We start from the raw sequence: 26620 nt of genomic DNA, 5'->3' as shown, positions 1-26620 counted from the left end.
GGTGCACTCAAATGTACTACAGTATAGACGCAATTCTTGATGTCAGAATTCTATTTTGGAAGGTTGCATTGTGTTGAACTTTCTGAGGAAAAAACGATATATTTCTTTTCCACTGCGGGAAAAAAGTAGTAAAAAATGAAACATTTTCATTTGCTGCAAGGAATGCCATGTATATTTTCATTAGGGAAGCGAAAAATAAAAACACCCACAGCACTTGGTATTCCCAGGCAGTCTCCCAACCCAGTACTAATCAAGACTCACCCTGCTTAGCTTCCGAGATCTGACGGGATCGGGCGCTTTCAAGGTAGTATGGCCGTAGGTGGAGATTGCTGTCTCATGATATCCTCTCATTCTTAAATCCATGAGCCTATATCTTGCTCCATGCATACACAGAGACAGAGAAAATGACAGGTGCACTCAAATGTACTATAGACGCAATTCTTGATGTCAGAATTCTATTTTGGAAGGTTGCATTGTGTTGAACTTTCTGAGGAAAAAACGATATATTTCTTTTCCACTGCGGGAAAAAAGTAGCAAGAAATGAAACATTTTCATTTGCTGCGAGGAATGCCATGTATATTTTCATTAGGGAAGCGAAAATTAAAAACACCTACAGCACCTGGTATTCCCAGGCAGTCTCCCAACCCAGTACTAATCAAGCCTCACCCTGCTTAGCTTCCGAGATCTGACGGGATCGGGCGCTTTCAAGGTAGTATGGCCGTAGGTGGAGATTGCTGTCTCATGATATCCTCTCATTCTTAAATCCATGAGCCTATATCTTGCTCCATGCATACACAGAGACTGAGAAAATGACAGGTGCACTCAAATGTACTATAGACGCAATTCTTGATGTCAGAATTCTATTTTGGAAGGTTGCATTGTGTTGAACTTTCTGAGGAAAAAACGATATATTTCTTTTCCACTGCGGGAAAAAAGTAGTAAAAAATGAAACATTTTCATTTGCTTCAAGGAATGCCATGTATATTTTCATTAGGGAAGCGAAAAATAAAAACCCCCACAGCACTTGGTATTCCCAGGCAGTCTCCCAACCCAGTACTAATCAAGCCTCACCCTGCTTAGCTTCCGAGATCTGACGGGATCGGGCGCTTTCAAGGTAGTATGGCCGTAGGTGGAGATTGCTGTCTCATGATATCCTCTCATTCTTAAATCCATGAGCCTATATCTTGCTCCATGCATACACAGAGACTGAGAAAATGACAGGTGCACTCAAATGTACTATAGACGGAATTCTTGATGTCAGAATTCTTGATGTCAGAATTCTATTTTGGAAGGTTGCATTGTGTTGAGCTTTCTGAGGAAAAAACGATATATTTCTTTGCCACTGCGGGAAAAAAGTAGCAAGAAATGAAACATTTTCATTTGCTGCGAGGAATGCCATGTATATTTTCATTAGGGAAGCGAAAAATAAAAACACCTACAGCACCTGGTATTCCCAGGCAGTCTCCCAACCCAGTACTAATCAAGCCTCACCCTGCTTAGCTTCCGAGATCTGACGGGATCGGGCGCTTTCAAGGTAGTATGGCCGTAGGTGGAGATTGCTGTCTCATGATATCCTCTCATTCTTAAATCCATGAGCCTATATCTTGCTCCATGCATACACAGAGACTGAGAAAATGACAGGTGCACTCAAATGTACTATAGACGCAATTCTTGATGTCAGAATTCTATTTTGGAAGGTTGCATTGTGTTGAACTTTCTGAGGAAAAAACGATATATTTCTTTTCCACTGCGGGAAAAAAGTAGTAAAAAATGAAACATTTTCATTTGCTGCAAGGAATGCCATGTATATTTTCATTAGGGAAGCGAAAAATAAAAACACCCACAGCACTTGGTATTCCCAGGCAGTCTCCCAACCCAGTACTAATCAAGCCTCACCCTGCTTAGCTTCCGAGATCTGACGGGATCGGGCGCTTTCAAGGTAGTATGGCCGTAGGTGGAGAGTGCTGTCTCATGATATCCTCTCATTCTTAAATCCATGAGCCTATATCTTGCTCCATGCATACACAGAGACTGAGAAAATGACAGGTGCACTCAAATGTACTATAGACGGAATTCTTGATGTCAGAATTCTATTTTGGAAGGTTGCATTGTGTTGAGCTTTCTGAGGAAAAAACGATATATTTCTTTGCCACTGCGGGAAAAAAGTAGCAAGAAATGAAACATTTTCATTTGCTGCGAGGAATGCCATGTATATTTTCATTAGGGAAGCGAAAAATAAAAACACCTACAGCACCTGGTATTCCCAGGCAGTCTCCCAACCCAGTACTAATCAAGCCTCACCCTGCTTAGCTTCCGAGATCTGACGGGATCGGGCGCTTTCAAGGTAGTATGGCCATAGGTGGAGATTGCTGTCTCATGATATCCTCTCATTCTTAAATCCATGAGCCTATATCTTGCTCCATGCATACACAGAGACTGAGAAAATGACAGGTGCACTCAAATGTACTATAGACGCAATTCTTGATGTCAGAATTCTATTTTGGAAGGTTGCATTGTGTTGAACTTTCTGAGGAAAAAACGATATATTTCTTTTCCACTGCGGGAAAAAAGTAGTAAAAAATGAAACATTTTCATTTGCTGCAAGTAATGCCATGTATATTTTCATTAGGGAAGCGAAAAATAAAAACACCCACAGCACTTGGTATTCCCAGGCAGTCTCCCAACCCAGTACTAATCAAGCCTCACCCTGCTTAGCTTCCGAGATCTGACGGGATCGGGCGCTTTCAAGGTAGTATGGCCGTAGGTGGAGATTGCTGTCTCATGATATCCTCTCATTCTTAAATCCATGAGCCTATATCTTGCTCCATGCATACACAGAGACTGAGAAAATGACAGGTGCACTCAAATGTACTATAGACGCAATTCTTGATGTCAGAATTCTATTTTGGAAGGTTGCATTGTGTTGAACTTTCTGAGGAAAAAACGATATATTTCTTTTCCACTGCGGGAAAAAAGTAGCAAGAAATGAAACATTTTCATTTGCTGCGAGTAATGCCATGTATATTTTCATTAGGGAAGCGAAAAATAAAAACACCTACAGCACCTGGTATTCCCAGGCAGTCTCCCAACCCAGTACTAATCAAGCCTCACCCTGCTTAGCTTCCGAGATCTGACGGGATCGGGCGCTTTCAAGGTAGTATGGCCGTAGGTGGAGATTGCTGTCTCATGATATCCTCTCATTCTTAAATCCATGAGCCTATATCTTGCTCCATGCATACACAGAGACTGAGAAAATGACAGGTGCACTCAAATGTACTATAGACGCAATTCTTGATGTCAGAATTCTATTTTGGAAGGTTGCATTGTGTTGAACTTTCTGAGGAAAAAACGATATATTTCTTTTCCACTGCGGGAAAAAAGTAGTAAAAAATGAAACATTTTCATTTGCTGCAAGGAATGCCATGTATATTTTCATTAGGGAAGCGAAAAATAAAAACACCCACAGCACTTGGTATTCCCAGGCAGTCTCCCAACCCAGTACTAATCAAGCCTCACCCTGCTTAGCTTCCGAGATCTGACGGGATCGGGCGCTTTCAAGGTAGTATGGCCGTAGGTGGAGATTGCTGTCTCATGATATCCTCTCATTCTTAAATCCATGAGCCTATATCTTGCTCCATGCATACACAGAGACTGAGAAAATGACAGGTGCACTCAAATGTACTATAGACAGAATTCTTGATGTCAGAATTCTATTTTGGAAGGTTGCATTGTGTTGAACTTTCTGAGGAAAAAACGATATATTTCTTTTCCACTGCGGGAAAAAAGTAGTAAAAAATGAAACATTTTCATTTGCTGCAAGGAATGCCATGTATATTTTCATTAGGGAAGCGAAAAATAAAAACACCCACAGCACTTGGTATTCCCAGGCAGTCTCCCAAGCCAGTACTAATCAAGCCTCACCCTGCTTAGCTTCCGAGATCTGACGGGATCGGGCGCTTTCAAGGTAGTATGGCCGTAGGTGGAGATTGCTGTCTCATGATATCCTCTCATTCTTAAATCCATGAGCCTATATCTTGCTCCATGCATACACAGAGACTGAGAAAATGACAGGTGCACTCAAATGTACTATAGACGGAATTCTTGATGTCAGAATTCTATTTTGGAAGGTTGCATTGTGTTGAGCTTTCTGAGGAAAAAACGATATATTTCTTTGCCACTGCGGGAAAAAAGTAGCAAGAAATGAAACATTTTCATTTGCTGCGAGGAATGCCATGTATATTTTCATTAGGGAAGCGAAAAATAAAAACACCTACAGCACCTGGTATTCCCAGGCAGTCTCCCAACCCAGTACTAATCAAGCCTCACCCTGCTTAGCTTCCGAGATCTGACGGGATCGGGCGCTTTCAAGGTAGTATGGCCGTAGGTGGAGATTGCTGTCTCATGATATCCTCTCATTCTTAAATCCATGAGCCTATATCTTGCTCCATGCATACACAGAGACTGAGAAAATGACAGGTGCACTCAAATGTACTATAGACGCAATTCTTGATGTCAGAATTCTATTTTGGAAGGTTGCATTGTGTTGAACTTTCTGAGGAAAAAACGATATATTTCTTTTCCACTGCGGGAAAAAAGTAGTAAAAAATGAAACATTTTCATTTGCTGCAAGGAATGCCATGTATATTTTCATTAGGGAAGCGAAAAATAAAAACACCCACAGCACTTGGTATTCCCAGGCAGTCTCCCAACCCAGTACTAATCAAGCCTCACCCTGCTTAGCTTCCGAGATCTGACGGGATCGGGCGCTTTCAAGGTAGTATGGCCGTAGGTGGAGATTGCTGTCTCATGATATCCTCTCATTCTTAAATCCATGAGCCTATATCTTGCTCCATGCATACACAGAGACTGAGAAAATGACAGGTGCACTCAAATGTACTATAGACGGAATTCTTGATGTCAGAATTCTATTTTGGAAGGTTGCATTGTGTTGAGCTTTCTGAGGAAAAAACGATATATTTCTTTGCCACTGCGGGAAAAAAGTAGCAAGAAATGAAACATTTTCATTTGCTGCGAGGAATGCCATGTATATTTTCATTAGGGAAGCGAAAAATAAAAACACCTACAGCACCTGGTATTCCCAGGCAGTCTCCCAACCCAGTACTAATCAAGCCTCACCCTGCTTAGCTTCCGAGATCTGACGGGATCGGGCGCTTTCAAGGTAGTATGGCCGTAGGTGGAGATTGCTGTCTCATGATATCCTCTCATTCTTAAATCCATGAGCCTATATCTTGCTCCATGCATACACAGAGACTGAGAAAATGACAGGTGCACTCAAATGTACTATAGACGCAATTCTTGATGTCAGAATTCTATTTTGGAAGGTTGCATTGTGTTGAACTTTCTGAGGAAAAAACGATATATTTCTTTTCCACTGCGGGAAAAAAGTAGCAAGAAATGAAACATTTTCATTTGCTGCGAGGAATGCCATGTATATTTTCATTAGGGAAGCGAAAAATAAAAACACCTACAGCACCTGGTATTCCCAGGCAGTCTCCCAACCCAGTACTAATCAAGCCTCACCCTGCTTAGCTTCCGAGATCTGACGGGATCGGGCGCTTTCAAGGTAGTATGGCCGTAGGTGGAGATTGCTGTCTCATGATATCCTCTCATTCTTAAATCCATGAGCCTATATCTTGCTCCATGCATACACAGAGACTGAGAAAATGACAGGTGCACTCAAATGTACTATAGACGCAATTCTTGATGTCAGAATTCTATTTTGGAAGGTTGCATTGTGTTGAACTTTCTGAGGAAAAAACGATATATTTCTTTTCCACTGCGGGAAAAAAGTAGTAAAAAATGAAACATTTTCATTTGCTGCAAGGAATGCCATGTATATTTTCATTAGGGAAGCGAAAAATAAAAACACCCACAGCACTTGGTATTCCCAGGCAGTCTCCCAACCCAGTACTAATCAAGCCTCATCCTGCTTAGCTTCCGAGATCTGACGGGATCGGGCGCTTTCAAGGTAGTATGGCCGTAGGTGGAGATTGCTGTCTCATGATATCCTCTCATTCTTAAATCCATGAGCCTATATCTTGCTCCATGCATACACAGAGACTGAGAAAATGACAGGTGCACTCAAATGTACTATAGACAGAATTCTTGATGTCAGAATTCTATTTTGGAAGGTTGCATTGTGTTGAACTTTCTGAGGAAAAAACGATATATTTCTTTTCCACTGCGGGAAAAAAGTAGTAAAAAATGAAACATTTTCATTTGCTGCAAGGAATGCCATGTATATTTTCATTAGGGAAGCGAAAAATAAAAACACCTACAGCACCTGGTATTCCCATGCAGTCTCCCAATCCAGTACTAATCAAGCCTCACCCTGCTTAGCTTCCGAGATCTGACGGGATCGGGCGCTTTCAAGGTAGTATGGCCGTAGGTGGAGATTGCTGTCTCATGATATCCTCTCATTCTTAAATCCATGAGCCTATATCTTGCTCCATGCATACACAGAGACTGAGAAAATGACAGGTGCACTCAAATGTACTATAGACGCAATTCTTGATGTCAGAATTCTATTTTGGAAGGTTGCATTGTGTTGAACTTTCTGAGGAAAAAACGATATATTTCTTTTCCACTGCGGGAAAAAAGTAGTAAAAAATGAAACATTTTCATTTGCTGCAAGGAATGCCATGTATATTTTCATTAGGGAAGCGAAAAATAAAAACACCCACAGCACTTGGTATTCCCAGGCAGTCTCCCAACCCAGTACTAATCAAGCCTCACCCTGCTTAGCTTCCGAGATCTGACGGGATCGGGCGCTTTCAAGGTAGTATGGCCGTAGGTGGAGATTGCTGTCTCATGATATCCTCTCATTCTTAAATCCATGAGCCTATATCTTGCTCCATGCATACACAGAGACTGAGAAAATGACAGGTGCACTCAAATGTACTATAGACAGAATTCTTGATGTCAGAATTCTATTTTGGAAGGTTGCATTGTGTTGAACTTTCTGAGGAAAAAACGATATATTTCTTTTCCACTGCGGGAAAAAAGTAGTAAAAAATGAAACATTTTCATTTGCTGCAAGGAATGCCATGTATATTTTCATTAGGGAAGCGAAAAATAAAAACACCCACAGCACTTGGTATTCCCAGGCAGTCTCCCAACCCAGTACTAATCAAGCCTCACCCTGCTTAGCTTCCGAGATCTGACGGGATCGGGCGCTTTCAAGGTAGTATGGCCGTAGGTGGAGATTGCTGTCTCATGATATCCTCTCATTCTTAAATCCATGAGCCTATATCTTGCTCCATGCATACACAGAGACTGAGAAAATGACAGATGCACTCAAATGTACTATAGACGGAATTCTTGATGTCAGAATTCTATTTTGGAAGGTTGCATTGTGTTGAGCTTTCTGAGGAAAAAACGATATATTTCTTTGCCACTGCGGGAAAAAAGTAGCAAGAAATGAAACATTTTCATTTGCTGCGAGGAATGCCATGTATATTTTCATTAGGGAAGCGAAAAATAAAAACACCTACAGCACCTGGTATTCCCATGCAGTCTCCCAACCCAGTACTAATCAAGCCTCACCCTGCTTAGCTTCCGAGATCTGACGGGATCGGGCGCTTTCAAGGTAGTATGGCCGTAGGTGGAGATTGCTGTCTCATGATATCCTCTCATTCTTAAATCCATGAGCCTATATCTTGCTCCATGCATACACAGAGACTGAGAAAATGACAGGTGCACTCAAATGTACTATAGACGCAATTCTTGATGTCAGAATTCTATTTTGGAAGGTTGCATTGTGTTGAACTTTCTGAGGAAAAAACGATATATTTCTTTTCCACTGCGGGAAAAAAGTAGTAAAAAATGAAACATTTTCATTTGCTGCAAGGAATGCCATGTATATTTTCATTAGGGAAGCGAAAAATAAAAACACCCACAGCACTTGGTATTCCCAGGCAGTCTCCCAACCCAGTACTAATCAAGCCTCACCCTGCTTAGCTTCCGAGATCTGACGGGATCGGGCGCTTTCAAGGTAGTATGGCCGTAGGTGGAGATTGCTGTCTCATGATATCCTCTCATTCTTAAATCCATGAGCCTATATCTTGCTCCATGCATACACAGAGACTGAGAAAATGACAGGTGCACTCAAATGTACTATAGACGGAATTCTTGATGTCAGAATTCTATTTTGGAAGGTTGCATTGTGGTGAGCTTTCTGAGGAAAAAACGATATATTTCTTTGCCACTGCGGGAAAAAAGTAGCAAGAAATGAAACATTTTCATTTGCTGCGAGGAATGCCATGTATATTTTCATTAGGGAAGCGAAAAATAAAAACACCTACAGCACCTGGTATTCCCAGGCAGTCTCCCAACCCAGTACTAATCAAGCCTCACCCTGCTTAGCTTCCGAGATCTGACGGGATCGGGCGCTTTCAAGGTAGTATGGCCGTAGGTGGAGATTGCTGTCTCATGATATCCTCTCATTCTTAAATCCATGAGCCTATATCTTGCTCCATGCATACACAGAGACTGAGAAAATGACAGGTGCACTCAAATGTACTATAGACGCAATTCTTGATGTCAGAATTCTATTTTGGAAGGTTGCATTGTGTTGAACTTTCTGAGGAAAAAACGATATATTTCTTTTCCACTGCGGGATAAAAGTAGTAAAAAATGAAACATTTTCATTTGCTGCAAGGAATGCCATGTATATTTTCATTAGGGAAGCAAAAAATAAAAACACCCACAGCACTTGGTATTCCCAGGCAGTCTCCCAACCCAGTACTAATCAAGCCTCACCCTGCTTAGCTTCCGAGATCTGACGGGATCGGGCGCTTTCAAGGTAGTATGGCCGTAGGTGGAGATTGCTGTCTCATGATATCCTCTCATTCTTAAATCCATGAGCCTATATCTTGCTCCATGCATACACAGAGACTGAGAAAATGACAGGTGCACTCAAATGTACTATAGACGCAATTCTTGATGTCAGAATTCTATTTTGGAAGGTTGCATTGTGTTGAACTTTCTGAGGAAAAAACGATATATTTCTTTTCCACTGCGGGAAAAAAGTAGTAAAAAATGAAACATTTTCATTTGCTGCAAGGAATGCCATGTATATTTTCATTAGGGAAGCGAAAAATAAAAACACCCACAGCACTTGGTATTCCCAGGCAGTCTCCCAACCCAGTACTAATCAAGCCTCACCCTGCTTAGCTTCCGAGATCTGACGGGATCGGGCGCTTTCAAGGTAGTATGGCCGTAGGTGGAGATTGCTGTCTCATGATATCCTCTCATTCTTAAATCCATGAGCCTATATCTTGCTCCATGCATACACAGAGACTGAGAAAATGACAGGTGCACTCAAATGTACTATAGACAGAATTCTTGATGTCAGAATTCTATTTTGGAAGGTTGCATTGTGTTGAACTTTCTGAGGAAAAAACGATATATTTCTTTTCCACTGCGGGAAAAAAGTAGTAAAAAATGAAACATTTTCATTTGCTGCAAGGAATGCCATGTATATTTTCATTAGGGAAGCGAAAAATAAAAACACCCACAGCACTTGGTATTCCCAGGCAGTCTCCCAACCCAGTACTAATCAAGCCTCACCCTGCTTAGCTTCCGAGATCTGACAGGATCGGGCGCTTTCAAGGTAGTATGGCCGTAGGTGGAGATTGCTGTCTCATGATATCCTCTCATTCTTAAATCCATGAGCCTATATCTTGCTCCATGCATACACAGAGACTGAGAAAATGACAGGTGCACTCAAATGTACTATAGACGGAATTCTTGATGTCAGAATTCTATTTTGGAAGGTTGCATTGTGTTGAGCTTTCTGAGGAAAAAACGATATATTTCTTTGCCACTGCGGGAAAAAAGTAGCAAGAAATGAAACATTTTCATTTGCTGCGAGGAATGCCATGTATATTTTCATTAGGGAAGCGAAAAATAAAAACACCTACAGCACCTGGTATTCCCAGGCAGTCTCCCAACCCAGTACTAATCAAGCCTCACCCTGCTTAGCTTCCGAGATCTGACGGGATCGGGCGCTTTCAAGGTAGTATGGCCGTAGGTGGAGATTGCTGTCTCATGATATCCTCTCATTCTTAAATCCATGAGCCTATATCTTGCTCCATGCATACACAGAGACTGAGAAAATGACAGGTGCACTCAAATGTACTATAGACGGAATTCTTGATGTCAGAATTCTATTTTGGAAGGTTGCATTGTGGTGAGCTTTCTGAGGAAAAAACGATATATTTCTTTGCCACTGCGGGAAAAAAGTAGCAAGAAATGAAACATTTTCATTTGCTGCGAGGAATGCCATGTATATTTTCATTAGGGAAGCGAAAAATAAAAACACCTACAGCACCTGGTATTCCCAGGCAGTCTCCCAACCCAGTACTAATCAAGCCTCACCCTGCTTAGCTTCCGAGATCTGACGGGATCGGGCGCTTTCAAGGTAGTATGGCCGTAGGTGGAGATTGCTGTCTCATGATATCCTCTCATTCTTAAATCCATGAGCCTATATCTTGCTCCATGCATACACAGAGACTGAGAAAATGACAGGTGCACTCAAATGTACTATAGACGCAATTCTTGATGTCAGAATTCTATTTTGGAAGGTTGCATTGTGTTGAACTTTCTGAGGAAAAAACGATATATTTCTTTTCCACTGCGGGATAAAAGTAGTAAAAAATGAAACATTTTCATTTGCTGCAAGGAATGCCATGTATATTTTCATTAGGGAAGCGAAAAATAAAAACACCTACAGCACCTGGTATTCCCAGGCAGTCTCCCAACCCAGTACTAATCAAGCCTCACCCTGCTTAGCTTCCGAGATCTGACGGGATCGGGCGCTTTCAAGGTAGTATGGCCGTAGGTGGAGATTGCTGTCTCATGATATCCTCTCATTCTTAAATCCATGAGCCTATATCTTGCTCCATGCATACACAGAGACTGAGAAAATGACAGGTGCACTCAAATGTACTATAGACGCAATTCTTGATGTCAGAATTCTATTTTGGAAGGTTGCATTGTGTTGAACTTTCTGAGGAAAAAACGATATATTTCTTTTCCACTGCGGGAAAAAAGTAGCAAGAAATGAAACATTTTCATTTGCTGCGAGGAATGCCATGTATATTTTCATTAGGGAAGCGAAAAATAAAAACACCTACAGCACCTGGTATTCCCAGGCAGTCTCCCAACCCAGTACTAATCAAGCCTCACCCTGCTTAGCTTCCGAGATCTGACGGGATCGGGCGCTTTCAAGGTAGTATGGCCGTAGGTGGAGATTGCTGTCTCATGATATCCTCTCATTCTTAAATCCATGAGCCTATATCTTGCTCCATGCATACACAGAGACTGAGAAAATGACAGGTGCACTCAAATGTACTATAGACGCAATTCTTGATGTCAGAATTCTATTTTGGAAGGTTGCATTGTGTTGAACTTTCTGAGGAAAAAACGATATATTTCTTTTCCACTGCGGGAAAAAAGTAGTAAAAAATGAAACATTTTCATTTGCTGCAAGGAATGCCATGTATATTTTCATTAGGGAAGCGAAAAATAAAAACACCCACAGCACTTGGTATTCCCAGGCAGTCTCCCAACCCAGTACTAATCAAGCCTCATCCTGCTTAGCTTCCGAGATCTGACGGGATCGGGCGCTTTCAAGGTAGTATGGCCGTAGGTGGAGATTGCTGTCTCATGATATCCTCTCATTCTTAAATCCATGAGCCTATATCTTGCTCCATGCATACACAGAGACTGAGAAAATGACAGGTGCACTCAAATGTACTATAGACAGAATTCTTGATGTCAGAATTCTATTTTGGAAGGTTGCATTGTGTTGAACTTTCTGAGGAAAAAACGATATATTTCTTTTCCACTGCGGGAAAAAAGTAGTAAAAAATGAAACATTTTCATTTGCTGCAAGGAATGCCATGTATATTTTCATTAGGGAAGCGAAAAATAAAAACACCTACAGCACCTGGTATTCCCATGCAGTCTCCCAATCCAGTACTAATCAAGCCTCACCCTGCTTAGCTTCCGAGATCTGACGGGATCGGGCGCTTTCAAGGTAGTATGGCCGTAGGTGGAGATTGCTGTCTCATGATATCCTCTCATTCTTAAATCCATGAGCCTATATCTTGCTCCATGCATACACAGAGACTGAGAAAATGACAGGTGCACTCAAATGTACTATAGACGCAATTCTTGATGTCAGAATTCTATTTTGGAAGGTTGCATTGTGTTGAACTTTCTGAGGAAAAAACGATATATTTCTTTTCCACTGCGGGAAAAAAGTAGTAAAAAATGAAACATTTTCATTTGCTGCAAGGAATGCCATGTATATTTTCATTAGGGAAGCGAAAAATAAAAACACCCACAGCACTTGGTATTCCCAGGCAGTCTCCCAACCCAGTACTAATCAAGCCTCACCCTGCTTAGCTTCCGAGATCTGACGGGATCGGGCGCTTTCAAGGTAGTATGGCCGTAGGTGGAGATTGCTGTCTCATGATATCCTCTCATTCTTAAATCCATGAGCCTATATCTTGCTCCATGCATACACAGAGACTGAGAAAATGACAGGTGCACTCAAATGTACTATAGACAGAATTCTTGATGTCAGAATTCTATTTTGGAAGGTTGCATTGTGTTGAACTTTCTGAGGAAAAAACGATATATTTCTTTTCCACTGCGGGAAAAAAGTAGTAAAAAATGAAACATTTTCATTTGCTGCAAGGAATGCCATGTATATTTTCATTAGGGAAGCGAAAAATAAAAACACCCACAGCACTTGGTATTCCCAGGCAGTCTCCCAACCCAGTACTAATCAAGCCTCACCCTGCTTAGCTTCCGAGATCTGACGGGATCGGGCGCTTTCAAGGTAGTATGGCCGTAGGTGGAGATTGCTGTCTCATGATATCCTCTCATTCTTAAATCCATGAGCCTATATCTTGCTCCATGCATACACAGAGACTGAGAAAATGACAGATGCACTCAAATGTACTATAGACGGAATTCTTGATGTCAGAATTCTATTTTGGAAGGTTGCATTGTGTTGAGCTTTCTGAGGAAAAAACGATATATTTCTTTGCCACTGCGGGAAAAAAGTAGCAAGAAATGAAACATTTTCATTTGCTGCGAGGAATGCCATGTATATTTTCATTAGGGAAGCGAAAAATAAAAACACCTACAGCACCTGGTATTCCCATGCAGTCTCCCAACCCAGTACTAATCAAGCCTCACCCTGCTTAGCTTCCGAGATCTGACGGGATCGGGCGCTTTCAAGGTAGTATGGCCGTAGGTGGAGATTGCTGTCTCATGATATCCTCTCATTCTTAAATCCATGAGCCTATATCTTGCTCCATGCATACACAGAGACTGAGAAAATGACAGGTGCACTCAAATGTACTATAGACGCAATTCTTGATGTCAGAATTCTATTTTGGAAGGTTGCATTGTGTTGAACTTTCTGAGGAAAAAACGATATATTTCTTTTCCACTGCGGGAAAAAAGTAGTAAAAAATGAAACATTTTCATTTGCTGCAAGGAATGCCATGTATATTTTCATTAGGGAAGCGAAAAATAAAAACACCCACAGCACTTGGTATTCCCAGGCAGTCTCCCAACCCAGTACTAATCAAGCCTCACCCTGCTTAGCTTCCGAGATCTGACGGGATCGGGCGCTTTCAAGGTAGTATGGCCGTAGGTGGAGATTGCTGTCTCATGATATCCTCTCATTCTTAAATCCATGAGCCTATATCTTGCTCCATGCATACACAGAGACTGAGAAAATGACAGGTGCACTCAAATGTACTATAGACGGAATTCTTGATGTCAGAATTCTATTTTGGAAGGTTGCATTGTGGTGAGCTTTCTGAGGAAAAAACGATATATTTCTTTGCCACTGCGGGAAAAAAGTAGCAAGAAATGAAACATTTTCATTTGCTGCGAGGAATGCCATGTATATTTTCATTAGGGAAGCGAAAAATAAAAACACCTACAGCACCTGGTATTCCCAGGCAGTCTCCCAACCCAGTACTAATCAAGCCTCACCCTGCTTAGCTTCCGAGATCTGACGGGATCGGGCGCTTTCAAGGTAGTATGGCCGTAGGTGGAGATTGCTGTCTCATGATATCCTCTCATTCTTAAATCCATGAGCCTATATCTTGCTCCATGCATACACAGAGACTGAGAAAATGACAGGTGCACTCAAATGTACTATAGACGCAATTCTTGATGTCAGAATTCTATTTTGGAAGGTTGCATTGTGTTGAACTTTCTGAGGAAAAAACGATATATTTCTTTTCCACTGCGGGATAAAAGTAGTAAAAAATGAAACATTTTCATTTGCTGCAAGGAATGCCATGTATATTTTCATTAGGGAAGCAAAAAATAAAAACACCCACAGCACTTGGTATTCCCAGGCAGTCTCCCAACCCAGTACTAATCAAGCCTCACCCTGCTTAGCTTCCGAGATCTGACGGGATCGGGCGCTTTCAAGGTAGTATGGCCGTAGGTGGAGATTGCTGTCTCATGATATCCTCTCATTCTTAAATCCATGAGCCTATATCTTGCTCCATGCATACACAGAGACTGAGAAAATGACAGGTGCACTCAAATGTACTATAGACGCAATTCTTGATGTCAGAATTCTATTTTGGAAGGTTGCATTGTGTTGAACTTTCTGAGGAAAAAACGATATATTTCTTTTCCACTGCGGGAAAAAAGTAGTAAAAAATGAAACATTTTCATTTGCTGCAAGGAATGCCATGTATATTTTCATTAGGGAAGCGAAAAATAAAAACACCCACAGCACTTGGTATTCCCAGGCAGTCTCCCAACCCAGTACTAATCAAGCCTCACCCTGCTTAGCTTCCGAGATCTGACGGGATCGGGCGCTTTCAAGGTAGTATGGCCGTAGGTGGAGATTGCTGTCTCATGATATCCTCTCATTCTTAAATCCATGAGCCTATATCTTGCTCCATGCATACACAGAGACTGAGAAAATGACAGGTGCACTCAAATGTACTATAGACAGAATTCTTGATGTCAGAATTCTATTTTGGAAGGTTGCATTGTGTTGAACTTTCTGAGGAAAAAACGATATATTTCTTTTCCACTGCGGGAAAAAAGTAGTAAAAAATGAAACATTTTCATTTGCTGCAAGGAATGCCATGTATATTTTCATTAGGGAAGCGAAAAATAAAAACACCCACAGCACTTGGTATTCCCAGGCAGTCTCCCAACCCAGTACTAATCAAGCCTCACCCTGCTTAGCTTCCGAGATCTGACAGGATCGGGCGCTTTCAAGGTAGTATGGCCGTAGGTGGAGATTGCTGTCTCATGATATCCTCTCATTCTTAAATCCATGAGCCTATATCTTGCTCCATGCATACACAGAGACTGAGAAAATGACAGGTGCACTCAAATGTACTATAGACGGAATTCTTGATGTCAGAATTCTATTTTGGAAGGTTGCATTGTGTTGAGCTTTCTGAGGAAAAAACGATATATTTCTTTGCCACTGCGGGAAAAAAGTAGCAAGAAATGAAACATTTTCATTTGCTGCGAGGAATGCCATGTATATTTTCATTAGGGAAGCGAAAAATAAAAACACCTACAGCACCTGGTATTCCCAGGCAGTCTCCCAACCCAGTACTAATCAAGCCTCACCCTGCTTAGCTTCCGAGATCTGACGGGATCGGGCGCTTTCAAGGTAGTATGGCCGTAGGTGGAGATTGCTGTCTCATGATATCCTCTCATTCTTAAATCCATGAGCCTATATCTTGCTCCATGCATACACAGAGACTGAGAAAATGACAGGTGCACTCAAATGTACTATAGACGCAATTCTTGATGTCAGAATTCTATTTTGGAAGGTTGCATTGTGTTGAACTTTCTGAGGAAAAAACGATATATTTCTTTTCCACTGCGGGAAAAAAGTAGTAAAAAATGAAACATTTTCATTTGCTGCAAGGAATGCCATGTATATTTTCATTAGGGAAGCGAAAAATAAAAACACCCACAGCACTTGGTATTCCCAGGCAGTCTCCCAACCCAGTACTAATCAAGCCTCACCCTGCTTAGCTTCCGAGATCTGACGGGATCGGGCGCTTTCAAGGTAGTATGGCCGTAGGTGGAGATTGCGGTCTCATGATATCCTCTCATTCTTAAATCCATGAGCCTATATCTTGCTCCATGCATACACAGAGACTGAGAAAATGACAGGTGCACTCAAATGTACTATAGACGGAATTCTTGATGTCAGAATTCTATTTTGGAAGGTTGCATTGTGTTGAGCTTTCTGAGGAAAAAACGATATATTTCTTTGCCACTGCGGGAAAAAAGTAGCAAGAAATGAAACATTTTCATTTGCTGCGAGGAATGCCATGTATATTTTCATTAGGGAAGCGAAAAATAAAAACACCTACAGCACCTGGTATTCCCAGGCAGTCTCCCAACCCAGTACTAATCAAGCCTCACCCTGCTTAGCTTCCGAGATCTGACGGGATCGGGCGCATTCAAGGTAGTATGGCCGTAGGTGGAGATTGCTGTCTCATGATATCCTCTCATTCTTAAATCCATGAGCCTATATCTTGCTCCATGCATACACAGAGACTGAGAAAATGACAGGTGCACTCAAATGTACTATAGACGCAATTCTTGATGTCAGAATTCTATTTTGGAAGGTTGCATTGTGTTGAACTTTCTGAGGAAAAAACGATATATTTCTTTTCCACTGCGGGAAAAAAGTAGTAAAAAATGAAACATTTTCATTTGCTGCAAGGAATGCCATGTATATTTTCATTAGGGAAGCGAAAAATAAAAACACCCACAGCACTTGGTATTCCCAGGCAGTCTCCCAACCCAGTACTAATCAAGCCTCACCCTGCTTAGCTTCCGAGATCTGACGGGATCGGGCGCTTTCAAGGTAGTATGGCCGTAGGTGGAGATTGCTGTCTCATGATATCCTCTCATTCTTAAATCCATGAGCCTATATCTTGCTCCATGCATACACAGAGACTGAGAAAATGACAGGTGCACTCAAATGTACTATAGACGCAATTCTTGATGTCAGAATTCTATTTTGGAAGGTTGCATTGTGTTGAACTTTCTGAGGAAAAAACGATATATTTCTTTTCCACTGCGGGAAAAAAGTAGCAAGAAATGAAACATTTTCATTTGCTGCGAGGAATGCCATGTATATTTTCATTAGGGAAGCGAAAAATAAAAACACATACTGCACCTGGTATTCCCAGGCAGTCTCCCAACCCAGTACTAATCAAGCCTCACCCTGCTTAGCTTCCGAGATCTGACGGGATCGGGCGCTTTCAAGGTAGTATGGCCGTAGGTGGAGATTGCTGTCTCATGATATCCTCTCATTCTTAAATCCATGAGCCTATATCTTGCTCCATGCATACACAGAGACTGAGAAAATGACAGGTGCACTCAAATGTACTATAGACAGAATTCTTGATGTCAGAATTCTATTTTGGAAGGTTGCATTGTGTTGAACTTTCTGAGGAAAAAACGATATATTTCTTTTCCACTGCGGGAAAAAAGTAGTAAAAAATGAAACATTTTCATTTGCTGCAAGGAATGCCATGTATATTTTCATTAGGGAAGCGAAAAATAAAAACACCCACAGCACTTGGTATTCCCAGGCAGTCTCCCAACCCAGTACTAATCAAGCCTCACCCTGCTTAGCTTCCGAGATCTGACGGGATCGGGCGCTTTCAAGGTAGTATGGCCGTAGGTGGAGATTGCTGTCTCATGATATCCTCTCATTCTTAAATCCATGAGCCTATATCTTGCTCCATGCATACACAGAGACTGAGAAAATGACAGGTGCACTCAAATGTACTATAGACGGAATTCTTGATGTCAGAATTCTATTTTGGAAGGTTGCATTGTGTTGAGCTTTCTGAGGAAAAAACGATATATTTCTTTGCCACTGCGGGAAAAAAGTAGCAAGAAATGAAACATTTTCATTTGCTGCGAGGAATGCCATGTATATTTTCATTAGGGAAGCGAAAAATAAAAACACCTACAGCACCTGGTATTCCCAGGCAGTCTCCCAACCCAGTACTAATCAAGCCTCACCCTGCTTAGCTTCCGAGATCTGACGGGATCGGGCGCTTTCAAGGTAGTATGGCCGTAGGTGGAGATTGCTGTCTCATGATATCCTCTCATTCTTAAATCCATGAGCCTATATCTTGCTCCATGCATACACAGAGACTGAGAAAATGACAGGTGCACTCAAATGTACTATAGACGCAATTCTTGATGTCAGAATTCTATTTTGGAAGGTTGCATTGTGTTGAACTTTCTGAGGAAAAAACGATATATTTCTTTTCCACTGCGGGAAAAAAGTAGTAAAAAATGAAACATTTTCATTTGCTGCAAGGAATGCCATGTATATTTTCATTAGGGAAGCGAAAAATAAAAACACCCACAGCACTTGGTATTCCCAGGCAGTCTCCCAACCCAGTACTAATCAAGCCTCACCCTGCTTAGCTTCCGAGATCTGACGGGATCGGGCGCTTTCAAGGTAGTATGGCCGTAGGTGGAGATTGCTGTCTCATGATATCCTCTCATTCTTAAATCCATGAGCCTATATCTTGCTCCATGCATACACAGAGACTGAGAAAATGACAGGTGCACTCAAATGTACTATAGACGGAATTCTTGATGTCAGAATTCTATTTTGGAAGGTTGCATTGTGTTGAGCTTTCTGAGGAAAAAACGATATATTTCTTTGCCACTGCGGGAAAAAAGTAGCAAGAAATGAAACATTTTCATTTGCTGCGAGGAATGCCATGTATATTTTCATTAGGGAAGCGAAAAATAAAAACACCTACAGCACCTGGTATTCCCAGGCAGTCTCCCAACCCAGTACTAATCAAGCCTCACCCTGCTTAGCTTCCGAGATCTGACGGGATCGGGCGCTTTCAAGGTAGTATGTCCGTAGGTGGAGATTGCTGTCTCATGATATCCTCTCATTCTTAAATCCATGAGCCTATATCTTGCTCCATGCATACACAGAGACTGAGAAAATGACAGGTGCACTCAAATGTACTATAGACGCAATTCTTGATGTCAGAATTCTATTTTGGAAGGTTGCATTGTGTTGAACTTTCTGAGGAAAAAACGATATATTTCTTTTCCACTGCGGGAAAAAAGTAGTAAAAAATGAAACATTTTCATTTGCTGCAAGGAATGCCATGTATATTTTCATTAGGGAAGCGAAAAATAAAAACACCCACAGCACTTGGTATTCCCAGGCAGTCTCCCAACCCAGTACTAATCAAGCCTCACCCTGCTTAGCTTCCGAGATCTGACGGGATCGGGCGCTTTCAAGGTAGTATGGCCGTAGGTGGAGATTGCTGTCTCATGATATCCTCTCATTCTTAAATCCATGAGCCTATATCTTGCTCCATGCATACACAGAGACTGAGAAAATGACAGGTGCACTCAAATGTACTATAGACGCAATTCTTGATGTCAGAATTCTATTTTGGAAGGTTGCATTGTGTTGAACTTTCTGAGGAAAAAACGATATATTTCTTTTCCACTGCGGGAAAAAAGTAGCAAGAAATGAAACATTTTCATTTGCTGCGAGGAATGCCATGTATATTTTCATTAGGGAAGCGAAAAATAAAAACACATACTGCACCTGGTATTCCCAGGCAGTCTCCCAACCCAGTACTAATCAAGCCTCACCCTGCTTAGCTTCCGAGATCTGACGGGATCGGGCGCTTTCAAGGTAGTATGGCCGTAGGTGGAGATTGCTGTCTCATGATATCCTCTCATTCTTAAATCCATGAGCCTATATCTTGCTCCATGCATACACAGAGACTGAGAAAATGACAGGTGCACTCAAATGTACTATAGACGCAATTCTTGATGTCAGAATTCTATTTTGGAAGGTTGCATTGTGTTGAACTTTCTGAGGAAAAAACGATATATTTCTTTTCCACTGCGGGAAAAAAGTAGCAAGAAATGAAACATTTTCATTTGCTGCGAGGAATGCCATGTATATTTTCATTAGGGAAGCGAAAAATAAAAACACATACTGCACCTGGTATTCCCAGGCAGTCTCCCAACCCAGTACTAATCAAGCCTCACCCTGCTTAGCTTCCGAGATCTGACGGGATCGGGCGCTTTCAAGGTAGTATGGCCGTAGGTGGAGATTGCTGTCTCATGATATCCTCTCATTCTTAAATCCATGAGCCTATATCTTGCTCCATGCATACACAGAGACTGAGAAAATGACAGGTGCACTCAAATGTACTATAGACGCAATTCTTGATGTCAGAATTCTATTTTGGAAGGTTGCATTGTGTTGAACTTTCTGAGGAAAAAACGATATATTTCTTTTCCACTGCGGGAAAAAAGTAGTAAAAAATGAAACATTTTCATTTGCTGCAAGGAATGCCATGTATATTTTCATTAGGGAAGCGAAAAATAAAAACACCCACAGCACTTGGTATTCCCAGGCAGTCTCCCAACCCAGTACTAATCAAGCCTCACCCTGCTTAGCTTCCGAGATCTGACGGGATCGGGCGCTTTCAAGGTAGTATGGCCGTAGGTGGAGATTGCTGTCTCATGATATCCTCTCATTCTTAAATCCATGAGCCTATATCTTGCTCCATGCATACACAGAGACTGAGAAAATGACAGGTGCACTCAAATGTACTATAGACAGAATTCTTGATGTCAGAATTCTATTTTGGAAGGTTGCATTGTGTTGAACTTTCTGAGGAAAAAACGATATATTTCTTTTCCACTGCGGGAAAAAAGTAGTAAAAAATGAAACATTTTCATTTGCTGCAAGGAATGCCATGTATATTTTCATTAGGGAAGCGAAAAATAAAAACACCCACAGCACTTGGTATTCCCAGGCAGTCTCCCAACCCAGTACTAATCAAGCCTCACCCTGCTTAGCTTCCGAGATCTGACGGGATCGGGCGCTTTCAAGGTAGTATGGCCGTAGGTGGAGATTGCTGTCTCATGATATCCTCTCATTCTTAAATCCATGAGCCTATATCTTGCTCCATGCATACACAGAGACTGAGAAAATGACAGGTGCACTCAAATGTACTATAGACGGAATTCTTGATGTCAGAATTCTATTTTGGAAGGTTGCATTGTGTTGAGCTTTCTGAGGAAAAAACGATATATTTCTTTGCCACTGCGGGAAAAAAGTAGCAAGAAATGAAACATTTTCATTTGCTGCGAGGAATGCCATGTATATTTTCATTAGGGAAGCGAAAAATAAAAACACCTACAGCACCTGGTATTCCCAGGCAGTCTCCCAACCCAGTACTAATCAAGCCTCACCCTGCTTAGCTTCCGAGATCTGACGGGATCGGGCGCTTTCAAGGTAGTATGGCCGTAGGTGGAGATTGCTGTCTCATGATATCCTCTCATTCTTAAATCCATGAGCCTATATCTTGCTCCATGCATACACAGAGACTGAGAAAATGACAGGTGCACTCAAATGTACTATAGACGCAATTCTTGATGTCAGAATTCTATTTTGGAAGGTTGCATTGTGTTGAACTTTCTGAGGAAAAAACGATATATTTCTTTTCCACTGCGGGAAAAAAGTAGTAAAAAATGAAACATTTTCATTTGCTGCAAGGAATGCCATGTATATTTTCATTAGGGAAGCGAAAAATAAAAACACCCACAGCACTTGGTATTCCCAGGCAGTCTCCCAACCCAGTACTAATCAAGCCTCACCCTGCTTAGCTTCCGAGATCTGACGGGATCGGGCGCTTTCAAGGTAGTATGGCCGTAGGTGGAGATTGCTGTCTCATGATATCCTCTCATTCTTAAATCCATGAGCCTATATCTTGCTCCATGCATACACAGAGACTGAGAAAATGACAGGTGCACTCAAATGTACTATAGACGGAATTCTTGATGTCAGAATTCTATTTTGGAAGGTTGCATTGTGTTGAGCTTTCTGAGGAAAAAACGATATATTTCTTTGCCACTGCGGGAAAAAAGTAGCAAGAAATGAAACATTTTCATTTGCTGCGAGGAATGCCATGTATATTTTCATTAGGGAAGCGAAAAATAAAAACACCTACAGCACCTGGTATTCCCAGGCAGTCTCCCAACCCAGTACTAATCAAGCCTCACCCTGCTTAGCTTCCGAGATCTGACGGGATCGGGCGCTTTCAAGGTAGTATGGCCGTAGGTGGAGATTGCTGTCTCATGATATCCTCTCATTCTTAAATCCATGAGCCTATATCTTGCTCCATGCATACACAGAGACTGAGAAAATGACAGGTGCACTCAAATGTACTATAGACGCAATTCTTGATGTCAGAATTCTATTTTGGAAGGTTGCATTGTGTTGAACTTTCTGAGGAAAAAACGATATATTTCTTTTCCACTGCGGGAAAAAAGTAGTAAAAAATGAAACATTTTCATTTGCTGCAAGGAATGCCATGTATATTTTCATTAGGGAAGCGAAAAATAAAAACACCCACAGCACTTGGTATTCCCAGGCAGTCTCCCAACCCAGTACTAATCAAGCCTCACCCTGCTTAGCTTCCGAGATCTGACGGGATCGGGCGCTTTCAAGGTAGTATGGCCGTAGGTGGAGATTGCTGTCTCATGATATCCTCTCATTCTTAAATCCATGAGCCTATATCTTGCTCCATGCATACACAGAGACTGAGAAAATGACAGGTGCACTCAAATGTACTATAGACGCAATTCTTGATGTCAGAATTCTATTTTGGAAGGTTGCATTGTGTTGAACTTTCTGAGGAAAAAACGATATATTTCTTTTCCACTGCGGGAAAAAAGTAGCAAGAAATGAAACATTTTCATTTGCTGCGAGGAATGCCATGTATATTTTCATTAGGGAAGCGAAAAATAAAAACACATACTGCACCTGGTATTCCCAGGCAGTCTCCCAACCCAGTACTAATCAAGCCTCACCCTGCTTAGCTTCCGAGATCTGACGGGATCGGGCGCTTTCAAGGTAGTATGGCCGTAGGTGGAGATTGCTGTCTCATGATATCCTCTCATTCTTAAATCCATGAGCCTATATCTTGCTCCATGCATACACAGAGACTGAGAAAATGACAGGTGCACTCAAATGTACTATAGACGCAATTCTTGATGTCAGAATTCTATTTTGGAAGGTTGCATTGTGTTGAACTTTCTGAGGAAAAAACGATATATTTCTTTTCCACTGCGGGAAAAAAGTAGTAAAAAATTTCAGAGGTGCCTATATTCAACCTCCTCCTGTTTGGATTTGAACTCACTACCTCTTCCAAGTATCAGCTTGAACACTGCACACCCCAACTCTGTGAGCCACAAGCTCACCATATAACATGCTAAGTGTTCTGAGGCCTGTATGATATATTTCTAAATGACATGGGAGGCATAAGTGTATTATTCTGACCGTTAAAACAAATACATTCTTGAAGAATTACCTTAAATGGAGAAATTAAATCAGAGACTGAGAAAATGACAGGTGCACTCAAATGTACTATAGACGGAATTCTTGATGTCAGAATTCTATTTTGGAAGGTTGCATTGTGTTGAGCTTTCTGAGGAAAAAACGATATATTTCTTTGCCACGGCGGGAAAAAAGTAGCAAGAAATGAAACATTTTCATTTGCTGCGAGGAATGCCATGTATATTTTCATTAGGGAAGCGAAAAATAAAAACACCTACAGCACCTGGTATTCCCAGGCAGTCTCCCAACCCAGTACTAATCAAGCCTCACCCTGCTTAGCTTCCGAGATCTGACGGGATCGGGCGCTTTCAAGGTAGTATGGCCGTAGGTGGAGATTGCTGTCTCATGATATCCTCTCATTCTTAAATCCATGAGCCTATATCTTGCTCCATGCATACACAGAGACTGAGAAAATGACAGGTGCACTCAAATGTACTATAGACGCAATTCTTGATGTCAGAATTCTATTTTGGAAGGTTGCATTGTGTTGAACTTTCTGAGGAAAAAACGATATATTTCTTTTCCACTGCGGGAAAAAAGTAGTAAAAAATGAAACATTTTCATTTGCTGCAAGGAATGCCATGTATATTTTCATTAGGGAAGCGAAAAATAAAAACACCCACAGCACTTGGTATTCCCAGGCAGTCTCCCAACCCAGTACTAATCAAGCCTCACCCTGCTTAGCTTCCGAGATCTGACGGGATCGGGCGCTTTCAAGGTAGTATGGCCGTAGGTGGAGATTGCTGTCTCATGATATCCTCTCATTCTTAAATCCATGAGCCTATATCTTGCTCCATGCATACACAGAGACTGAGAAAATGACAGGTGCACTCAAATGTACTATAGACGGAATTCTTGATGTCAGAATTCTATTTTGGAAGGTTGCATTGTGTTGAGCTTTCTGAGGAAAAAACGATATATTTCTTTTCCACTGCGGGAAAAAAGTAGCAAGAAATGAAACATTTTCATTTGCTGCGAGGAATGCCATGTATATTTTCATTAGGGAAGCGAAAAATAAAAACACCTACAGCACCTGGTATTCCCAGGCAGTCTCCCAACCCAGTACTAATCAAGCCTCACCCTGCTTAGCTTCCGAGATCTGACCGGATCGGGCGCTTTCAAGGTAGTATGGCCGTAGGTGGAGATTGCTGTCTCATGATATCCTCTCATTCTTAAATCCATGAGCCTATATCTTGCTCCATGCATACACAGAGACTGAGAAAATGACAGGTGCACTCAAATGTACTATAGACGCAATTCTTGATGTCAGAATTCTATTTTGGAAGGTTGCATTGTGTTGAACTTTCTGAGGAAAAAACGATATATTTCTTTTCCACTGCGGGAAAAAAGTAGTAAAAAATGAAACATTTTCATTTGCTGCAAGGAATGCCATGTATATTTTCATTAGGGAAGCGAAAAATAAAAACACCCACAGCACTTGGTATTCCCAGGCAGTCTCCCAACCCAGTACTAATCAAGCCTCACCCTGCTTAGCTTCCGAGATCTGACGGGATCGGGCGCTTTCAAGGTAGTATGGCCGTAGGTGGAGATTGCTGTCTCATGATATCCTCTCATTCTTAAATCCATGAGCCTATATCTTGCTCCATGCATACACAGAGACTGAGAAAATGACAGGTGCACTCAAATGTACTATAGACGCAATTCTTGATGTCAGAATTCTATTTTGGAAGGTTGCATTGTGTTGAACTTTCTGAGGAAAAAACGATATATTTCTTTTCCACTGCGGGAAAAAAGTAGCAAGAAATGAAACATTTTCATTTGCTGCGAGGAATGCCATGTATATTTTCATTAGGGAAGCGAAAAATAAAAACACCTACAGCACCTGGTATTCCCAGGCAGTCTCCCAACCCAGTACTAATCAAGCCTCACCCTGCTTAGCTTCCGAGATCTGACGGGATCGGGCGCTTTCAAGGTAGTATGGCCGTAGGTGGCGATTGCTGTCTCATGATATCCTCTCATTCTTAAATCCATGAGCCTATATCTTGCTCCATGCATACACAGAGACTGAGAAAATGACAGGTGCACTCAAATGTACTATAGACAGAATTCTTGATGTCAGAATTCTATTTTGGAAGGTTGCATTGTGTTGAACTTTCTGAGGAAAAAACGATATATTTCTTTTCCACTGCGGGAAAAAAGTAGTAAAAAATGAAACATTTTCATTTGCTGCAAGGAATGCCATGTATATTTTCATTAGGGAAGCGAAAAATAAAAACACCCACAGCACTTGGTATTCCCAGGCAGTCTCCCAACCCAGTACTAATCAAGCCTCACCCTGCTTAGCTTCCGAGATCTGACGGGATCGGGCGCTTTCAAGGTAGTATGGCCGTAGGTGGAGATTGCTGTCTCATGATATCCTCTCATTCTTAAATCCATGAGCCTATATCTTGCTCCATGCATACACAGAGACTGAGAAAATGACAGGTGCACTCAAATGTACTATAGACAGAATTCTTGATGTCAGAATTCTATTTTGGAAGGTTGCATTGTGTTGAACTTTCTGAGGAAAAAACGATATATTTCTTTTCCACTGCGGGAAAAAAGTAGTAAAAAATGAAACATTTTCATTTGCTGCAAGGAATGCCATGTATATTTTCATTAGGGAAGCGAAAAATAAAAACACCCACAGCACTTGGTATTCCCAGGCAGTCTCCCAACCCAGTACTAATCAAGCCTCACCCTGCTTAGCTTCCGAGATCTGACGGGATCGGGCGCTTTCAAGGTAGTATGGCCGTAGGTGGAGATTGCTGTCTCATGATATCCTCTCATTCTTAAATCCATGAGCCTATATCTTGCTCCATGCATACACAGAGACTGAGAAAATGACAGGTGCACTCAAATGTACTATAGACGGAATTCTTGATGTCAGAATTCTATTTTGGAAGGTTGCATTGTGTTGAGCTTTCTGAGGAAAAAACGATATATTTCTTTGCCACTGCGGGAAAAAAGTAGCAAGAAATGAAACATTTTCATTTGCTGCGAGGAATGCCATGTATATTTTCATTAGGGAAGCGAAAAATAAAAACACCTACAGCACCTGGTATTCCCAGGCAGTCTCCCAACCCAGTACTAATCAAGCCTCACCCTGCTTAGCTTCCGAGATCTGACGGGATTGGG

The 26620-nt window shown here is 41.5% G+C and overlaps 64 non-coding genes across 64 annotated transcripts; all 64 read right to left on the bottom strand.

The window, feature by feature from the left end:
• Positions 1 to 202: 202 nt before the first annotated feature.
• On the bottom strand, positions 203 to 321 carry LOC142481211 (5S ribosomal RNA). The gene has a single exon (XR_012795655.1). It is a non-coding gene; the product is annotated as a 5S ribosomal RNA (ribosomal RNA).
• Positions 322 to 607: 286 nt separating this feature from the next.
• On the bottom strand, positions 608 to 726 carry LOC142481235 (5S ribosomal RNA). The gene has a single exon (XR_012795677.1). It is a non-coding gene; the product is annotated as a 5S ribosomal RNA (ribosomal RNA).
• Positions 727 to 1012: 286 nt separating this feature from the next.
• LOC142481208 (5S ribosomal RNA) lies at positions 1013 to 1131 on the bottom strand. Its single transcript, XR_012795652.1, has one exon. It is a non-coding gene; the product is annotated as a 5S ribosomal RNA (ribosomal RNA).
• Positions 1132 to 1432: 301 nt separating this feature from the next.
• Positions 1433 to 1551, bottom strand: LOC142481234 (5S ribosomal RNA). The gene has a single exon (XR_012795676.1). It is a non-coding gene; the product is annotated as a 5S ribosomal RNA (ribosomal RNA).
• Positions 1552 to 1837: 286 nt separating this feature from the next.
• Positions 1838 to 1956, bottom strand: LOC142481184 (5S ribosomal RNA). The gene has a single exon (XR_012795628.1). It is a non-coding gene; the product is annotated as a 5S ribosomal RNA (ribosomal RNA).
• Positions 1957 to 2242: 286 nt separating this feature from the next.
• LOC142481202 (5S ribosomal RNA) lies at positions 2243 to 2361 on the bottom strand. The gene has a single exon (XR_012795646.1). It is a non-coding gene; the product is annotated as a 5S ribosomal RNA (ribosomal RNA).
• A 286-nt stretch (positions 2362 to 2647) lies between these two features.
• On the bottom strand, positions 2648 to 2766 carry LOC142481183 (5S ribosomal RNA). Its single transcript, XR_012795627.1, has one exon. It is a non-coding gene; the product is annotated as a 5S ribosomal RNA (ribosomal RNA).
• Positions 2767 to 3052: 286 nt separating this feature from the next.
• On the bottom strand, positions 3053 to 3171 carry LOC142481233 (5S ribosomal RNA). The gene has a single exon (XR_012795675.1). It is a non-coding gene; the product is annotated as a 5S ribosomal RNA (ribosomal RNA).
• Positions 3172 to 3457: 286 nt separating this feature from the next.
• On the bottom strand, positions 3458 to 3576 carry LOC142481182 (5S ribosomal RNA). The gene has a single exon (XR_012795626.1). It is a non-coding gene; the product is annotated as a 5S ribosomal RNA (ribosomal RNA).
• A 286-nt stretch (positions 3577 to 3862) lies between these two features.
• Positions 3863 to 3981, bottom strand: LOC142481207 (5S ribosomal RNA). Its single transcript, XR_012795651.1, has one exon. It is a non-coding gene; the product is annotated as a 5S ribosomal RNA (ribosomal RNA).
• Positions 3982 to 4267: 286 nt separating this feature from the next.
• Positions 4268 to 4386, bottom strand: LOC142481231 (5S ribosomal RNA). Its single transcript, XR_012795673.1, has one exon. It is a non-coding gene; the product is annotated as a 5S ribosomal RNA (ribosomal RNA).
• A 286-nt stretch (positions 4387 to 4672) lies between these two features.
• Positions 4673 to 4791, bottom strand: LOC142481273 (5S ribosomal RNA). Its single transcript, XR_012795712.1, has one exon. It is a non-coding gene; the product is annotated as a 5S ribosomal RNA (ribosomal RNA).
• Positions 4792 to 5077: 286 nt separating this feature from the next.
• On the bottom strand, positions 5078 to 5196 carry LOC142481230 (5S ribosomal RNA). The gene has a single exon (XR_012795672.1). It is a non-coding gene; the product is annotated as a 5S ribosomal RNA (ribosomal RNA).
• Positions 5197 to 5482: 286 nt separating this feature from the next.
• On the bottom strand, positions 5483 to 5601 carry LOC142481229 (5S ribosomal RNA). Its single transcript, XR_012795671.1, has one exon. It is a non-coding gene; the product is annotated as a 5S ribosomal RNA (ribosomal RNA).
• A 286-nt stretch (positions 5602 to 5887) lies between these two features.
• On the bottom strand, positions 5888 to 6006 carry LOC142481216 (5S ribosomal RNA). Its single transcript, XR_012795660.1, has one exon. It is a non-coding gene; the product is annotated as a 5S ribosomal RNA (ribosomal RNA).
• Positions 6007 to 6292: 286 nt separating this feature from the next.
• LOC142481204 (5S ribosomal RNA) lies at positions 6293 to 6411 on the bottom strand. Its single transcript, XR_012795648.1, has one exon. It is a non-coding gene; the product is annotated as a 5S ribosomal RNA (ribosomal RNA).
• Positions 6412 to 6697: 286 nt separating this feature from the next.
• On the bottom strand, positions 6698 to 6816 carry LOC142481271 (5S ribosomal RNA). Its single transcript, XR_012795711.1, has one exon. It is a non-coding gene; the product is annotated as a 5S ribosomal RNA (ribosomal RNA).
• A 286-nt stretch (positions 6817 to 7102) lies between these two features.
• Positions 7103 to 7221, bottom strand: LOC142481270 (5S ribosomal RNA). The gene has a single exon (XR_012795710.1). It is a non-coding gene; the product is annotated as a 5S ribosomal RNA (ribosomal RNA).
• A 286-nt stretch (positions 7222 to 7507) lies between these two features.
• Positions 7508 to 7626, bottom strand: LOC142481199 (5S ribosomal RNA). The gene has a single exon (XR_012795643.1). It is a non-coding gene; the product is annotated as a 5S ribosomal RNA (ribosomal RNA).
• A 286-nt stretch (positions 7627 to 7912) lies between these two features.
• Positions 7913 to 8031, bottom strand: LOC142481269 (5S ribosomal RNA). Its single transcript, XR_012795709.1, has one exon. It is a non-coding gene; the product is annotated as a 5S ribosomal RNA (ribosomal RNA).
• Positions 8032 to 8317: 286 nt separating this feature from the next.
• LOC142481228 (5S ribosomal RNA) lies at positions 8318 to 8436 on the bottom strand. The gene has a single exon (XR_012795670.1). It is a non-coding gene; the product is annotated as a 5S ribosomal RNA (ribosomal RNA).
• A 286-nt stretch (positions 8437 to 8722) lies between these two features.
• Positions 8723 to 8841, bottom strand: LOC142481268 (5S ribosomal RNA). The gene has a single exon (XR_012795708.1). It is a non-coding gene; the product is annotated as a 5S ribosomal RNA (ribosomal RNA).
• A 286-nt stretch (positions 8842 to 9127) lies between these two features.
• Positions 9128 to 9246, bottom strand: LOC142481266 (5S ribosomal RNA). The gene has a single exon (XR_012795706.1). It is a non-coding gene; the product is annotated as a 5S ribosomal RNA (ribosomal RNA).
• Positions 9247 to 9532: 286 nt separating this feature from the next.
• LOC142481214 (5S ribosomal RNA) lies at positions 9533 to 9651 on the bottom strand. Its single transcript, XR_012795658.1, has one exon. It is a non-coding gene; the product is annotated as a 5S ribosomal RNA (ribosomal RNA).
• A 286-nt stretch (positions 9652 to 9937) lies between these two features.
• Positions 9938 to 10056, bottom strand: LOC142481227 (5S ribosomal RNA). Its single transcript, XR_012795669.1, has one exon. It is a non-coding gene; the product is annotated as a 5S ribosomal RNA (ribosomal RNA).
• Positions 10057 to 10342: 286 nt separating this feature from the next.
• On the bottom strand, positions 10343 to 10461 carry LOC142481226 (5S ribosomal RNA). The gene has a single exon (XR_012795668.1). It is a non-coding gene; the product is annotated as a 5S ribosomal RNA (ribosomal RNA).
• Positions 10462 to 10747: 286 nt separating this feature from the next.
• Positions 10748 to 10866, bottom strand: LOC142481220 (5S ribosomal RNA). The gene has a single exon (XR_012795664.1). It is a non-coding gene; the product is annotated as a 5S ribosomal RNA (ribosomal RNA).
• Positions 10867 to 11152: 286 nt separating this feature from the next.
• LOC142481209 (5S ribosomal RNA) lies at positions 11153 to 11271 on the bottom strand. Its single transcript, XR_012795653.1, has one exon. It is a non-coding gene; the product is annotated as a 5S ribosomal RNA (ribosomal RNA).
• A 286-nt stretch (positions 11272 to 11557) lies between these two features.
• On the bottom strand, positions 11558 to 11676 carry LOC142481215 (5S ribosomal RNA). Its single transcript, XR_012795659.1, has one exon. It is a non-coding gene; the product is annotated as a 5S ribosomal RNA (ribosomal RNA).
• Positions 11677 to 11962: 286 nt separating this feature from the next.
• On the bottom strand, positions 11963 to 12081 carry LOC142481203 (5S ribosomal RNA). The gene has a single exon (XR_012795647.1). It is a non-coding gene; the product is annotated as a 5S ribosomal RNA (ribosomal RNA).
• Positions 12082 to 12367: 286 nt separating this feature from the next.
• On the bottom strand, positions 12368 to 12486 carry LOC142481265 (5S ribosomal RNA). The gene has a single exon (XR_012795705.1). It is a non-coding gene; the product is annotated as a 5S ribosomal RNA (ribosomal RNA).
• Positions 12487 to 12772: 286 nt separating this feature from the next.
• On the bottom strand, positions 12773 to 12891 carry LOC142481264 (5S ribosomal RNA). Its single transcript, XR_012795704.1, has one exon. It is a non-coding gene; the product is annotated as a 5S ribosomal RNA (ribosomal RNA).
• Positions 12892 to 13177: 286 nt separating this feature from the next.
• Positions 13178 to 13296, bottom strand: LOC142481197 (5S ribosomal RNA). Its single transcript, XR_012795641.1, has one exon. It is a non-coding gene; the product is annotated as a 5S ribosomal RNA (ribosomal RNA).
• Positions 13297 to 13582: 286 nt separating this feature from the next.
• LOC142481263 (5S ribosomal RNA) lies at positions 13583 to 13701 on the bottom strand. The gene has a single exon (XR_012795703.1). It is a non-coding gene; the product is annotated as a 5S ribosomal RNA (ribosomal RNA).
• Positions 13702 to 13987: 286 nt separating this feature from the next.
• On the bottom strand, positions 13988 to 14106 carry LOC142481198 (5S ribosomal RNA). The gene has a single exon (XR_012795642.1). It is a non-coding gene; the product is annotated as a 5S ribosomal RNA (ribosomal RNA).
• A 286-nt stretch (positions 14107 to 14392) lies between these two features.
• On the bottom strand, positions 14393 to 14511 carry LOC142481262 (5S ribosomal RNA). Its single transcript, XR_012795702.1, has one exon. It is a non-coding gene; the product is annotated as a 5S ribosomal RNA (ribosomal RNA).
• A 286-nt stretch (positions 14512 to 14797) lies between these two features.
• On the bottom strand, positions 14798 to 14916 carry LOC142481261 (5S ribosomal RNA). The gene has a single exon (XR_012795701.1). It is a non-coding gene; the product is annotated as a 5S ribosomal RNA (ribosomal RNA).
• A 286-nt stretch (positions 14917 to 15202) lies between these two features.
• Positions 15203 to 15321, bottom strand: LOC142481213 (5S ribosomal RNA). Its single transcript, XR_012795657.1, has one exon. It is a non-coding gene; the product is annotated as a 5S ribosomal RNA (ribosomal RNA).
• A 286-nt stretch (positions 15322 to 15607) lies between these two features.
• Positions 15608 to 15726, bottom strand: LOC142481187 (5S ribosomal RNA). Its single transcript, XR_012795631.1, has one exon. It is a non-coding gene; the product is annotated as a 5S ribosomal RNA (ribosomal RNA).
• Positions 15727 to 16012: 286 nt separating this feature from the next.
• On the bottom strand, positions 16013 to 16131 carry LOC142481260 (5S ribosomal RNA). The gene has a single exon (XR_012795700.1). It is a non-coding gene; the product is annotated as a 5S ribosomal RNA (ribosomal RNA).
• Positions 16132 to 16417: 286 nt separating this feature from the next.
• On the bottom strand, positions 16418 to 16536 carry LOC142481200 (5S ribosomal RNA). Its single transcript, XR_012795644.1, has one exon. It is a non-coding gene; the product is annotated as a 5S ribosomal RNA (ribosomal RNA).
• Positions 16537 to 16822: 286 nt separating this feature from the next.
• Positions 16823 to 16941, bottom strand: LOC142481259 (5S ribosomal RNA). The gene has a single exon (XR_012795699.1). It is a non-coding gene; the product is annotated as a 5S ribosomal RNA (ribosomal RNA).
• A 286-nt stretch (positions 16942 to 17227) lies between these two features.
• Positions 17228 to 17346, bottom strand: LOC142481223 (5S ribosomal RNA). Its single transcript, XR_012795667.1, has one exon. It is a non-coding gene; the product is annotated as a 5S ribosomal RNA (ribosomal RNA).
• Positions 17347 to 17632: 286 nt separating this feature from the next.
• On the bottom strand, positions 17633 to 17751 carry LOC142481258 (5S ribosomal RNA). The gene has a single exon (XR_012795698.1). It is a non-coding gene; the product is annotated as a 5S ribosomal RNA (ribosomal RNA).
• A 286-nt stretch (positions 17752 to 18037) lies between these two features.
• On the bottom strand, positions 18038 to 18156 carry LOC142481267 (5S ribosomal RNA). Its single transcript, XR_012795707.1, has one exon. It is a non-coding gene; the product is annotated as a 5S ribosomal RNA (ribosomal RNA).
• Positions 18157 to 18442: 286 nt separating this feature from the next.
• LOC142481257 (5S ribosomal RNA) lies at positions 18443 to 18561 on the bottom strand. Its single transcript, XR_012795697.1, has one exon. It is a non-coding gene; the product is annotated as a 5S ribosomal RNA (ribosomal RNA).
• Positions 18562 to 18847: 286 nt separating this feature from the next.
• On the bottom strand, positions 18848 to 18966 carry LOC142481212 (5S ribosomal RNA). The gene has a single exon (XR_012795656.1). It is a non-coding gene; the product is annotated as a 5S ribosomal RNA (ribosomal RNA).
• Positions 18967 to 19252: 286 nt separating this feature from the next.
• LOC142481254 (5S ribosomal RNA) lies at positions 19253 to 19371 on the bottom strand. Its single transcript, XR_012795695.1, has one exon. It is a non-coding gene; the product is annotated as a 5S ribosomal RNA (ribosomal RNA).
• A 286-nt stretch (positions 19372 to 19657) lies between these two features.
• LOC142481222 (5S ribosomal RNA) lies at positions 19658 to 19776 on the bottom strand. The gene has a single exon (XR_012795666.1). It is a non-coding gene; the product is annotated as a 5S ribosomal RNA (ribosomal RNA).
• Positions 19777 to 20062: 286 nt separating this feature from the next.
• Positions 20063 to 20181, bottom strand: LOC142481221 (5S ribosomal RNA). Its single transcript, XR_012795665.1, has one exon. It is a non-coding gene; the product is annotated as a 5S ribosomal RNA (ribosomal RNA).
• Positions 20182 to 20467: 286 nt separating this feature from the next.
• Positions 20468 to 20586, bottom strand: LOC142481253 (5S ribosomal RNA). The gene has a single exon (XR_012795694.1). It is a non-coding gene; the product is annotated as a 5S ribosomal RNA (ribosomal RNA).
• Positions 20587 to 20872: 286 nt separating this feature from the next.
• LOC142481252 (5S ribosomal RNA) lies at positions 20873 to 20991 on the bottom strand. Its single transcript, XR_012795693.1, has one exon. It is a non-coding gene; the product is annotated as a 5S ribosomal RNA (ribosomal RNA).
• A 286-nt stretch (positions 20992 to 21277) lies between these two features.
• On the bottom strand, positions 21278 to 21396 carry LOC142481255 (5S ribosomal RNA). Its single transcript, XR_012795696.1, has one exon. It is a non-coding gene; the product is annotated as a 5S ribosomal RNA (ribosomal RNA).
• Positions 21397 to 21682: 286 nt separating this feature from the next.
• On the bottom strand, positions 21683 to 21801 carry LOC142481251 (5S ribosomal RNA). The gene has a single exon (XR_012795692.1). It is a non-coding gene; the product is annotated as a 5S ribosomal RNA (ribosomal RNA).
• Positions 21802 to 22087: 286 nt separating this feature from the next.
• On the bottom strand, positions 22088 to 22206 carry LOC142481244 (5S ribosomal RNA). The gene has a single exon (XR_012795685.1). It is a non-coding gene; the product is annotated as a 5S ribosomal RNA (ribosomal RNA).
• Positions 22207 to 22492: 286 nt separating this feature from the next.
• Positions 22493 to 22611, bottom strand: LOC142481250 (5S ribosomal RNA). Its single transcript, XR_012795691.1, has one exon. It is a non-coding gene; the product is annotated as a 5S ribosomal RNA (ribosomal RNA).
• Positions 22612 to 22897: 286 nt separating this feature from the next.
• Positions 22898 to 23016, bottom strand: LOC142481219 (5S ribosomal RNA). The gene has a single exon (XR_012795663.1). It is a non-coding gene; the product is annotated as a 5S ribosomal RNA (ribosomal RNA).
• A 677-nt stretch (positions 23017 to 23693) lies between these two features.
• LOC142481232 (5S ribosomal RNA) lies at positions 23694 to 23812 on the bottom strand. The gene has a single exon (XR_012795674.1). It is a non-coding gene; the product is annotated as a 5S ribosomal RNA (ribosomal RNA).
• A 286-nt stretch (positions 23813 to 24098) lies between these two features.
• LOC142481249 (5S ribosomal RNA) lies at positions 24099 to 24217 on the bottom strand. The gene has a single exon (XR_012795690.1). It is a non-coding gene; the product is annotated as a 5S ribosomal RNA (ribosomal RNA).
• A 286-nt stretch (positions 24218 to 24503) lies between these two features.
• On the bottom strand, positions 24504 to 24622 carry LOC142481217 (5S ribosomal RNA). The gene has a single exon (XR_012795661.1). It is a non-coding gene; the product is annotated as a 5S ribosomal RNA (ribosomal RNA).
• A 286-nt stretch (positions 24623 to 24908) lies between these two features.
• On the bottom strand, positions 24909 to 25027 carry LOC142481248 (5S ribosomal RNA). The gene has a single exon (XR_012795689.1). It is a non-coding gene; the product is annotated as a 5S ribosomal RNA (ribosomal RNA).
• A 286-nt stretch (positions 25028 to 25313) lies between these two features.
• Positions 25314 to 25432, bottom strand: LOC142481181 (5S ribosomal RNA). The gene has a single exon (XR_012795625.1). It is a non-coding gene; the product is annotated as a 5S ribosomal RNA (ribosomal RNA).
• Positions 25433 to 25718: 286 nt separating this feature from the next.
• On the bottom strand, positions 25719 to 25837 carry LOC142481247 (5S ribosomal RNA). The gene has a single exon (XR_012795688.1). It is a non-coding gene; the product is annotated as a 5S ribosomal RNA (ribosomal RNA).
• Positions 25838 to 26123: 286 nt separating this feature from the next.
• LOC142481246 (5S ribosomal RNA) lies at positions 26124 to 26242 on the bottom strand. The gene has a single exon (XR_012795687.1). It is a non-coding gene; the product is annotated as a 5S ribosomal RNA (ribosomal RNA).
• Between the last annotated feature and the right edge of the window lie 378 nt (positions 26243 to 26620).

The sequence above is a fragment of the Ascaphus truei genome, unplaced genomic scaffold (genome assembly GCF_040206685.1).
Source record: "Ascaphus truei isolate aAscTru1 unplaced genomic scaffold, aAscTru1.hap1 HAP1_SCAFFOLD_2460, whole genome shotgun sequence".
NCBI classification, from domain to species: domain Eukaryota; kingdom Metazoa; phylum Chordata; class Amphibia; order Anura; family Ascaphidae; genus Ascaphus; species Ascaphus truei.
This window is presented reverse-complemented; position numbering and strand designations above follow the sequence as displayed.